The 12,922-nt window shown below is 37.2% G+C and overlaps 1 long non-coding RNA gene across 1 annotated transcript in view; it reads right to left on the reverse strand.

Annotated features, from left to right (window-relative positions):
* Positions 1 to 499: 499 nt before the first annotated feature.
* The window catches only part of LOC140847522 (uncharacterized), a 57,782-nt gene continuing 45,359 nt past the window's right edge, over positions 500 to 12,922 (reverse strand). The window contains exons 3-4 of the long non-coding RNA XR_012127569.1: positions 3,202 to 3,252; positions 500 to 666 (exon numbers count right to left, since the gene is read on the reverse strand). This is a non-coding gene — a long non-coding RNA (uncharacterized lncRNA). The remainder of the gene's footprint in view (positions 667 to 3,201; positions 3,253 to 12,922) is intronic.

Here is a 12,922-nt window from a genome sequence, read left to right on the forward strand (position 1 = left end):
AATATTAGAGTTAATGTTTGCCATTTGATTCATGAAATATACCAATAATTCTTGGTTGTATCCCTCCAAAACACTCATGTAGGTATTGAAGGAGGAGAGAGGGATCGCATGTTTTGCAGAAAATATAATCCTTTGGTATTCTCAGAAATCATAAATATTTTTCTATGTACTAAATAACTCTGCTCTAACGTAAAAGGATAATTTGTGGGGAGAAGAAAAATTTTTATCTTCAGTCATGGAACATATTAAAATGACAGTTGAAATTCCTTGTAGCTGGCTTCCCTTCAAAAATACTTCAACTTACTTTTTTGTATTTTGAGGGGAAACCAACATCTAAATTAACATCATAAATCTGAAAGGTGATTATCAATTGAAAAAGGGGAAAATCATCTATATTTTAGATAGCAAACATACCAGTTAATTCTTGCTGTGTAACAAACCATCTCAAAGCTTGGTGATTTAAAACAGCAACCATTTACTGAACAAATAAAATAATTCTGGGGATTAACAGTTTAGGTTATATCCATCTGAGTTATTCTTCTGTGTCTGTTGGGGTCATTCTTGCATTTTTGGTCAGCTGCTGTGTTGGATATGGGCTGGCTTTTCTCAGGTGACCTCGTATTGGACTGTTCATCTCTCCTCCACATGGTCTCATATATCAGCAAGCTTCTGGGCAATATTCCAAGAGGTCAGGTTCAAGCACACAAGTCCTCTTGAGATCTAGCTGCATAATTCACATAACATCATTTCAACTACATCCTACTGGCCTAAGATAATCACAAAACTAAGGGATAGGGGCTGGTACTTCAGAGAAAAGAGTCAGAGATGCTAAAGTGGATGATTCCACTGATAGAGATATCCTGACCCAAGAATAGGTTTAATTATGGAAGTCAGAGCCTGACGTCCTTCAGGCTTAAACACGTACAAACAGATCTTCCTGCTGTCATCTCACGCTCAAAATGCAACTTTCTGTTTTAATTTGTTTTTTCATGTGGGATGCTGAAAATTTCCTGATCAATGTCCTCAAGTGTCATTTAAATTTCTTACTACAAATGGATAAATTGGCACTCAGCTCCACTTAGCTCTTCCTTCCCCATCTTTTTTCCTTCTTTCCCTCCCATTATAAAAGCAACTTCTTCAACCTAAGCATCCATCAATAGATGAATGGATAAAGAGGAAGTGGTTTGTATATACCATGGAATATTATTCATTCACAAAAAAAGAAAGAAATCCTGCCTTTTACAATAACATGGATGGACCTAGGGAGTATTATACTAAGTGAAATAAGCCAGGTGGAGAAAGACAAATACCATATGATTTCACTTACATGTAGACTCTAAAAACAAAACAAAACACAATGAACAAAACAGCAGGAGACTCATAGACACTGAGAAGTGACTGGTATTTCCCATGGGGGAGGAGTTGGGATGGGTGGCTAAAACAGGTAAAGGGGATAAAGAGGCACAAAATCTCAATCTTAATATAAATTAGTCACGGAGATTAAAGTACAGCATAGAGAATATGGTCAATAATTCTGTAACATTTTTCTATGTTGACAGATAGTAACTACACCAGTTGCGGTGAGCATTTAATAAGCACTTAACTGTCCAGTCACTATGTTGTATACTTGAAACCAATGTAATATTGTATATCAACTATACTTCAATAAAAGGTATATAAAAAATAAAATAAAGTAGCTTCTTTCTCCTTCTGAACCCTGAATTCTATGGTACCCAGATATTAGAAGCAGAGTCCTATGGCAGCATAGGCTCCTTGACACAGTTGTGTCTTGACACATAAATCATCTTCCCTTCCACTGGGGCAAGGACTAGGGTTTAGGGTGGCTGCCATCATGTTTACCCCAGAAGGAGCTATAATAGTTCGAAATGGATCAAGACACAGGTCTGATCACCAGGACCTACAGAGGCCCTGCCTTCTCCAATGACTCTCTCAGGCTGTTAATGCCCCATGGGGTGAACTTTGACCAGTGAGACAGGAGACAGAAAGGAACTGGCAGATAAATTGCTTGCCTTCCTCTCTTCCTAACAAAACCAGATGGTTCAGGAAAGCAGTGAATCCACACATCCTTTCTAAAGATATCCTACATGACCAATCAATCAGCCAGTTTTCCTGTGCAGCTGTGAACATCTTGGCAACACATTACCTTGTATTAGCTTTTGCTTCTTCCTTGACCGAAATTCCCTCTTCCCTCATTCCTGGTTCACTAAGATTGCATCTTACCCCAAAAGCAAGCATGTAAACTGTGTGCCATGCCCTCGTGCTGTTTTTTTTTTTTTTTTTTAGAAAACTCAGGGTAAAACAAAACAGGGAAGACTATAACTTTGCATGCATTTGTTAATTTCTAGTAAGTATATATGGAATTTGGAGATTTGTTTGTTTTGAGTCATGACCAACAAATGAATAACGGTGCTCTGTGGGAATGACCCTGATTGGCTGGGTCATGTTGTAGCTTATTTTGCTGAGGCGTGACTCTCAATCTCCCATGTGTGTTTTTTACTTATAAGGAAAAAATAAATTTTTTTGCTGATTCACAGTGATGACAGAAACTCTTTTTTATTGTATTATAATGGCCTATAACTAATGTATAGATGTAAACCTAAGAATGAACTCCTTATGCTGTTATCCCTTACAAAATTAGAAAATCAAAAGTTGAATTTGTCACATCACACAACCAGTAAAATTTAAATAAACAACACTAGTTTTATACAGCAGAAAATTTTCTGTTGCAGCCAAACTAGTGCTCACATTGATACTACATAATCAAATCTACTGTTGCTGTATGATGGCTCGATTCTCCTGTTTTCTTTGTTTAAACAATTTTGAGGCCTTTTGTATCACATTTTCTTACAGAATCATTTAGTTCTTTCATAATGTGATGGGCCATCCACATATTAATTCTGCCACTATCTTTTTCCATGAGCCTAAAACAATTAAAGTAAAATGTTACTCCAAAGCACACAGTAGCTTTCAGGATGTCACATTGGACTCTTACGACGTAAATAAGGAGTTTAAATCAAAACTGAATACTTTCATAAACGTATGCTTTTTTAAAGCAAGAGTCTAGTCCCTCCCTGCTCCCCATAATTGTTTAAGGAAATCAGTATTTGCACAATGGTACATGTTAGAAAATTTTCATTTGTGGCATTATGGAAAGTGAACAAGAACAAAGAATGTGCTTACCAGCATACTAGAATTTAAGTCATTTCATGATCCTTTGTGCAAAGTGGTCACCTAAAAACAAGTGCAAACATGTGCATTGAAATAATGTTCAATTATAAGGTAATCAACCACATTATATAGAACATGCTATTCTTATTAATTTCAGATATCATTTGAATGGAAACTGACACATTAAAACAAATCTTCTGATAAACTCCTGGACACAAATTACTCTTTCCATGGACTACTAGAAAGATGAAGTCCTCTAATGAGAGACAGTCAGTATGGCTGTGATTTTTAATTTATTTATCATCTCTTTGTTACAGGTAAAAAGCCATTTGTCCTCATCCTAGAGCAACTTACACATGTATGCACAAACAATATTTTGAATATAGTATCACTAAGCTTTTGGATGTCCTGATGCCAAGCCAAGGACTCGTGTAATTACATTATTTCATTGAATTCCTCCAATTATCTTGGTAAGTAGTATCGTAAAGAGAAATCTCACAATAGCATAATTATTCTCTTTTATATGTTAATTGTTTTTTCCCAAGATTCCTGTAGGATACTTTTTTTCTTAATCTTTGAATATCAGTAACTTCACTGGTATTCCTTTTCTTAAGAAAGTCAACCTAATTTGATCATCAGAGTAAAGACTTTTATTTCATAAACACTTCTATTAAATCTTTGAATACCCTTTTTTATCTTAATCTGTTCCCCTTTTCTTTCATTTCTAGTCTGTACCTATCATCTTTTTAAATAATTTTATATCTTATTCCTTTGTAAATTTGTGTGATTTTTTTTTTGAGGCTTGACTTCCATGTCCCTGATTGTGGTTCAAATATTGGTTTACTCTACTTATGGTGACATCCAATTTCATATTTACCTCTGTAAACATTCTCATTTACTTCTAATGTTTACTTGTATTTCTCGTATTTCTTTTCATTGACAGCTTATTTTTCCCTTTCCTGCTTTAAGTCTTTTTTAAATCAGATTATGTTGCCTGTACATTTTTTGAAATTATAAATTTATTTTTTAACTCTTCGCCTTTACGTCACACTTGTTGTAATACATGTAATTAATTTGCATTTTGATTAGGTTTTTCCTGCCTTTGGTTTGTGATTTCTAGTCGTAGGTCAAGTAAATTTTCTTTTAATTGGACCAGCTTTTAATGACCCTTAATAGTCTTGGCCTCCCTACCCCTAGATGTTTTTATGTGAGAGAATAAAATTCATCAGTATTAAACTACTATTTGGAAGATTGTCTCTGTTGCTCATCATCAAACATAATTCCTAATTAATACATGCTCAATTTATAATGGAGATGTTACATCTATGAATATTTATATACCAGATATCATTTTGTTATTATTTATAAAACAGAAACTACAAGAAATGTAAGAAAAAATAGAGACAGTTACATTAGTTTTAGTAGGCTTTGATTTACTTTTCCCAGTAAGTCAGTCAACTATAGATCAACTAAATAGATCAACTATACAAAAATCATAAAAGATACAGAAGGAAAAAAGTGCCATACTTCAATATGTTGAGCTCAAATTAACTGATAGGAAAAGTAGAAAAATATGCCACAAAGTCTATAGAAGACTTGAGTAATATGATTTACAAACTTGGCTTTTCAGTAACTGAGAAAAGCAAATTAAAATTTACTACAATACTTTTGAATTTGGCTCTGGTTCCATTTTTTCCTGTCCCCTTTTGCCTTGAATATTTGGGGAGTATGTTATTAGACACATACAAATTTAGAATTGATATATCTTTCTGGTGTATTAAGCCTTACATCATAATAAAATATCTCTCTTGTTAGGAATGCTTCTTGCTTAAAAATTCACTTTACCTGATATTAGTTCAGGTACACCAGATTTCTTGCGGCAAGTTGTTGTATATTTTTCTAACCATTACTTTCAAAATTCTTATATTCTTGTATATAAGGTATGTATCTTATAACTAGAATATAGTTGGGCTTTGTTTCTTATCCAGTCTGGTAATCTCTGGAATAATTGCATAATTTACATTTAATGTAATTCCTGATATGCTTGTATTTAAATCTACTATCATATTTGTTTTCTTACATATTCCATATATTTTATGTTTTTTTCTCTCTCCGTTTTTGCTTTCCTTGCACTGATACTCTTTTTGATTCAATTTCTCTTCTATTGGCTTATTATTTATACATTCTTTTTCTCTACCTTTCAATATTACTTGTGAGATTAAAACATGAATCCTTTATTCATTAGGTTCTAATATAAATTAGATGTTTTCCCATATCCCAGAAAATATAAGGATCTTGGAACACATTAATTTCTTTTATATTTTGTGGTATATTGTATTTTTTTTCAGATTCAGAAATATGTTTTGATATCTGTAAAAGATCATATAATCCTGCCCAATATCACATGACTTGAAGTGCCACCCTGTAGTAAATTTTCTTGACCCCCTGACACAAGTTTTTGGCTATATGACGTACATTGGCTAAAGGAATGTAGTAGAAGTTACTGTATATAATATCCAAGCAGAAACTTTATAGCCATTGGGCAATTCTTCCATGAGAATGTATGTCCCAAATAGTCATTACTCATTACTTTTACTGGATGGATATTGAAATGAAGACAATATATGGGGAGGAACCAATGCCAGTCCAAGGCTGTCATAGCTAACATAAAATATGAAAACAAAATTGTTGTGTTAATCCATTCAGACTTTGGGGATTATTTGTTATAGCCACATTACCTATGGATGCTGACCAAAACATCCCTTAGTTTCATTTATGTATCATGAAATGTGTTTTAATTTGAAATGTATATAAACAGTCCTGGCATTATCATTACAGTTTTATGCAGTCTGTATTCATTTAGAATTACTTCCAAGTTCACTTTTTTAAATCTCTTTATGCTTTCTGACCTCTCTGTGTTTCTAACTGGGATCATGTTCCTTCTGCATGAAGAACTCCCTTTAGTAATTTCCTTATGTGTGTATGATGTAGATCAATTTTCTTAGTTTAGTCTTTCTGAAATATCTTTTTGCTTTCCTTTTATAGAATATTTTTGGTGGTTACAGAATTATAGGTTGGTGGTTATTTTCTTTCATCATTTTGAAGATTCCATTGCTGTCTGGCTCCCATCATTTCATTTGAGAAGTCTTTTAAAATTTACAGTATTTCTCCTTTGAAGGTAAATGTATTTTCCATCTGGTTGGTGTCAAGAGTTTCTCTTTGTCATTGATTTTTAATAGTTTTACTCTAATGTGTTTAGACTTGGCTTTCTTTATGTATACCTTGCTTGTAGTTTTTAGTACTTCTCAAGTTTGTAGACTGGTATAGTTCCTGAGTTTTGGAAAATGCTCAGCAGTTATCTCTTTAAATTTGTTTCTATCTCCTCTCCTTGAACTCAAATTTCATATATGCTAGATGTTTCACTGTGCACCATATATAACTTATACTCTTTTTTGTATTTCTTATCTTTGTGTCTCTTCATGCTTCACTTCTGAGCATTTTATTCTAAATTGTATTCCAATTTTATTTTTTCATTAGCTATATCTAGTCTCCTCTTAAATGTATCTTGTGCTCTCAACTTAAGGTATTGTATGTTTTCTGTTATAAAATTTCCATTTAACTCTTTTTTACTTATAGTTTCTAGTTCTCTACTGAATATCTGAATATATTAACAACATTCATAGTGCTTGATCATTCCAATATGTGAATCTCCTGAAGGCCTATTTCTACTGTTTGACTTTCCTCCTTCTCTATTGCCTGCCTATTTTTTATTGCATACTGTTCACCATGTATGAAAAAACTGTAGAGGAAATTTGAATCTCTGGATCATGTTTTCTTCTTCCAATGAGGATTTGATTTTGTTTCTGTGAGGCAGTTATGGTAGGAGCATTATCAGCTTTGCCAGTCAGGTATTGAGCTGTTTCAAATCTGTATTTCAGTCATTCTGAAGTCTGCACTATTTGCCATTCACCATTGTTCTTAAATTAGAGGTCTTTGGTGATGCTGATCTAAATGCTGTGGTTTAGCATGATCCTTCCTTCTTTATAGGCTCTGAACCGTAACCCCTCCCTCTACCTATGAAAATTGCAGAGGCTCTCCTCAGCTTTTCAGCTTCTCAGCTCTCACCACTTGCTCACCTTCTTTTCTTTTCAGACACGATATATTTTCCTCAGCTTCTCAGCCTCTCAGAAGGCAGTTAAGGGTTTTTCAAATGCCTATAACTATGTATAAATTTGCTATAGTGGCTTAAAAGAACACACATTTATTATCTCAGAGTTTCTGTGGGTGGGGGTCTGGACCCAGTTTACCCAGGTTCTCTGCTCAGGGTCTCAAAAGGATGCAATCAAGATGTACAAGCTACATTCTCACCTGGAGGCTTGACTGGAAAGAGTCTGTTTCTGAGCTCATTCGGGTTACCGGCAGAATTCATTTCCTTTAAGCTATATGATTGAGAGATCCAGCTTTTTAGCTGGCTGGTGGTTATCCTCAGTCCTAGAGGCCACCTTCAGTTTTCTGCCATGTGATCCTCTCCATAGGCAGTTTACAATATGTCAGGTTGCTTCTTCAAGGCTAGCACGAGAGTATCTCACTCCAAACAGCTAAGATAGTCTTACATAATTAACCTAATCATGGAAATGATATCATCACCTTTGCCGTATAACATAACCAAATCCAGTGAGTGACATCCCATCTCCTTTTATATTCTGTTTCCTTGGAGCAAGTCACAGGTACCACCCACATTCAAAACTTTGATGGTGACATGACTCCCTGCAGTGCTTCCAGAAATGTGGTACTGATGTTGGTTCACTATTTTTAAAGTTAAAGGCGATCCTATTGGCTTCCACTTGGCCTTTCCTACCATAATAGTCCTCTGTCAGCAACCCAATATGGTGATTCAGCAAGTTGCTTGGTTTGTCTATTCAAATTATATATTCTGAAAATTGAAAATAACTCCATGATGGGTTTATAAGTACTCACTAGGACCACTGGGAGATGGACTTGAGCCTAAACTCCATTGATTACTTGACCTTTGACCTTTATAAGTCTCTACTCTGACTTTGTGGACAACAGTGATGTTAGAATTCTCCAGAAATTAGTGTGAATTCAGAACCAGTGTCCAGTGATTCCCCCAGTCTGATTATTTCCTATTTCCAAATGTACAGTCACCCTGATAAATGGTATATGGCTGCAGGTTCCTTTGGGATAGACTAGGAAGAAGATTAACTGTATAGAGTTTATTTGGCAGCACAGTTACCAATTTCCTCAAGGGGACCTAGTTTTCCCTTCTTTCAAAGGATTCTAGGTTTGTGAACTGGCTCAAATCTGGATATTGTTTGAAGGGGTACGGTATTTTGGGATCCAAGTTAGATTTCTGTTCACTAGGCCTAGATCTGTTCTAGTTATATAGGCCAATTAAGAATCTAGTAAACTCCCATCTATTTCTTTTCTAGGGACACCGTGATTAACCAGTCAACACTAACGATCTCTGTGAGTCAGACTATTCGGATTACCACTTTGACCATGCTGTCTATTATAGTAACCACCCCATCTTGACTTTGACAATCATATTAGTTTCCTGGGGCTGCTGTAACAAAGTTCTAAATCCTGGATGGCTTAAAACAACAGAAATTTATTTTCTCACAGTCTGGAGCTTGAAGTGTGAAATCAAGGTGTTAAAAGGTTAGTTCCTTCTGGGGGCTCTAAGGGAGAATCTATTCCATACCTCTTGCCTAGCATTTGATGGTTGCCAGAAATCTTTGACATTCACTGGGTTGCAGCTGCATCACTGCCAATCATCTGCCATTCATCCTGACATGGTATTCTTCCTGTGTCTTAATTTCCCTCTTCTTATGAGGACACCAGTCATGGATTAGGACCCATTCTAATACATTTTGACCTCATCTTAACTTGATTACATCTGTAAATACACTATTTCTAATTACTCACATTCACAGGTACTGGGGGTTAAGACTTCAGCATAGGGACACATTTCAATCCACAACAGCAATTGAAAGTTGCCACTTGACCCTGTCATCTCAGGATTCCATCATTCTCACTGCATTTCGGGATTCCAGTTCTATGGTAGCAGTTGCCACTATAATTTCTGACCTATAGTGAACAGCTAGCACAAAGTCCATCAAGAATGCTGGGGCTTCCCTACCAGATTTATTTCTCACAGCCAGAGTAAAAGGTATATTCTCAGAGCCTGCTCAGGGTGAGTGAGCAGTTGTATGATAAAACCATTTTGAAGTTCTGATCTTCCTAAGTCTTTGGATACCTTCCTCTTCAGTATACCAAGGCAATTCTGGCATTTCAATTTCATTTACTTTAGGTCACCTTTCAGGTCATGTTTAAGCCAGCCAACCAAGCAAACTATTAGATCCATTTCAAGCCTCTCAAGCTGAAACATGAATACAGAATCTTTGCTTAGTGGGCCTTGTTATGGACTGAACTGTTCTCCCCCACAAATTCATATGTTGAATCCACAACCCACAATGTGACTGTATATGGTGATGGGGCATTTAAAGAGATAATTAAGATTAAATGAGATGACATGGGTGGGGTCTTCATCTGATAAGACTAGTGTCCTCGTAAGAAAAAGGGACACCAGAGAGTTCTCCGTTTCTCTTCACATATGTGTAGAGAAAAGGTCATATGAAGCTACAGCAAGAAAGTGGTCATCTGCAAACCAAAAGAGATGTCTCATCAGAAATCAAACCTGCTGACACCTTTATCTTGGACTTTAACCCTTCAAAACTGTGAAAAAATTAACTTCTGTTGTTTAAGCTACGCAGTCTGTAGAATTTTGTTATGGCAGCCCAAACTGACTAATACAGACTCATATCAATACATTCAGCTTGATCCAACTTTATATTCTTTTCACCTTGACCCATATCTTCAGGATTGAGTTGTTAGGTGGAAGGCATCAGGGGAAGGGGTGAGCCTGCTGGACAAGCTCAGGCCTCCCCAAACGAGGCGAAGAGACCAAGAGGTTCCGGTCTGCCAACATTCCAGAGCCTGATCGGATAACCCTCCCAACTAGAGCCCTTCCCCCAAGCTAAAGGATTAGTGGTAACTTTCCAGTCCCTGGCTAAAGGCCAATGAGAGACCCCCACGTACCCTAGACGAGTTAATCCTTGCACCAATGTACACCTTTGCTCTCCCTCCCCCTGCCTTCTTTAAAAACTTGCTGCCTGCCCTGCTGGGTGTGACTTCCCTGACCTGTAATACCCAGACTGGCAGAATATCATCCGGGGATTGCGTTCAAATAAACTGCCTGGCCCTTTGTGGCCTCTCTTCGCCTGCTTACTTCGGTCGGAATTTATCTTACATGAGTCACATACATATTTCCCAGGTTTCTGACTAAACAACCTGACAAAATCATGCAATTCTTTTAATGTGCAAAGCAGGTCCTCTCAGGTGTGGGAATTAAAGGAAATTTCACTGACATGGTCTAAAAAAGCCTGCAGAAGAGGTTCTCACACCCACCACTCCTTGTAAATCTCAGATCCCACAAGAGACAGACACCATACTATTTTAGCTATTTTACTATCCATCAGGAGGAAGGAAGCCTTCTGCTTTCTGCCTCCCCACAATGGCCCAGACAATAAGAGACTGTAACAATTCAGCCAATAAGAAGTCATGACATGTGGGACTTCCAGTTTCTTCCAATGGACTTCTTGCTTAGAAGAGCCTTCCCAATTGGGCCCCTTCCTCTATAAGAGTGTTCCTCTCTTTTGTCTCCAGACATGCTTATGGATTTCCTGTAGTTTGCATGTCCTGGATTGCAATTCTCTGCTATTCTCAAATAAATCAATTTTTGCTGGTAAAATAATTGACTGTTGTATTTTTAAGGTTAACATACACAGGTCACACTTTGTACTTTACCCTACAGGTCCTGCTAGTACTTAAGTCTAGTTATAGGTCTAGAAGCAAAGAGGAGTGGTGGAAGTAGGGCCTGAGGAGAATCAACAGTGCCTTATAAAGCTACTACCTCAAAGGAGTCCATTACAAGTTCAGGGAAAGGAGAGTCAACTGTCACAGGCAGGGGTGGAAGGGCTGCTTCTACTGGCAAAGAAGGCTCAGCAGAAGGTCCCCAGCTTTATCAGGAGCTGCACATAGGTCCCCATTCCACTTTTTTCAGGATCTCATTCTTTCCCAGTCAATGATCTAACTTTATTAATAGAGATGCCTCAAGGTTAGGAATTGCATAATTCAGCCACCAGCAAGAAGAGACTCTGAGTTTAGTTTTCCGAAATCTCCTGTACTGTGGCTACAGAAGATAAGAATTTCTTTTAGGCCAGAATAGATGCTTTCAGGTCCTTATTGGACATTGAGTTGGGAATTCAAATCCCTGAACTCATCCTTTCCCTATTTTTCTGCAGCACAATTAGGAGCAACCAGCCAGTTCCATTACACTGCTTAGTTTGCCTAAAATGTTCTAAGGCACCAAATATATGATCGTCTAGAATCTTCACTTCTGTAAGTATTTGATTAGGAGTATCCAATGGTGATATTTTATGTATTTCTATTGCCACATTATGCCATTGATTACTAGTGTCCAAATAGGCTCATTAGTGCCTTTAAATGTAATCAAATTAGAGAACCAATTCAGAAGACTCAAAGCTAATTCAGAGAACTAATCTTAGGAATCTATTCTTCTGGCATCACTCTTGGTAACAAAATCTTGGTAAAAAGAGTTTAATCAGAGGAGCAGAAGCACTAGGATCTATGTATAGTTTTTACCATTTTCTCAATAGTTACACAATTGATATTTTGGGCTGGACAATTCTCTGTTGTGGGGAAGTGGGAGCTTGTCCTGTATGTTGCAGTTTGTTTAGCAGCATCCCTGGCACACTTCTCTGACCCCCACTGACTTGTAACAACCAAAAATGTCTCCAGACATTGCCAAATGTTCCCTGAGGGGCAAAATTGCCCCAAGTTGAGAACCACTGTTACTTATTTTTTTTTAAATTTTTATTATGGTATCATTAATATACAATCACATGAGCAACATTGTGGTTACTAGATTCCTCCTATTATCAAATCCCCCCCCATGCCCCATTACAATTACTGTCTAACAGCATAGTAAGATGCTATAGAGTCACTACTTGTCTTCTCTGTGCTATACTTCCTTCCCCATGCCCCCTCTACATTATGTGTGCTAATCATAATGCCCCATAATCCCCTTATCCCTCCCACCCACCCTCCCCAGTCCCCTTCCCTTTGGTAACTGTTAGTCCATTCTTGGGGAGAACCACTGGTATTTCTATCAATATCTATTTATCCATTTATCTCAGATATTTGTAACATGGAATTGGCCTTTTGTGATTGTGGTTGCTGATTGAACCATCCCTGTAAGGTTGTTTTCTCCACATATGATGCTAGGGTACTTCAAGTCCATAGGGAAGGCAGTCAGGAAGGGAAGGTCACAAGATGACTGGAACCTACCAATTAGGGCTGAAACACCACGGGAAGGGCTAAAACCTGTGTCAGTTCTTGTTCCTCTGACCTTGGTGATGAGGGTATCCAGTAGAAGGCAGCATCTTTGTCACAGAGTTAAACAGATGCACCTAGCCTAGGAATTGAAGAAGCTGAAGGAGAATCAGGGGAAGGTAGAGCACGTGCAGGCCCAGTTGCTGCTTCTAACCAGTGAGATAAGTCAGCAGATCAGCTACATGTGTAAGTTACAAAATGGCCACTGTTTCCCTTCCAGCTTCCAAATCTCCTAAGA

The sequence above is a fragment of the Manis javanica genome, chromosome X, assembly GCF_040802235.1.
Source record: "Manis javanica isolate MJ-LG chromosome X, MJ_LKY, whole genome shotgun sequence".
NCBI lineage: Eukaryota > Metazoa > Chordata > Mammalia > Pholidota > Manidae > Manis > Manis javanica.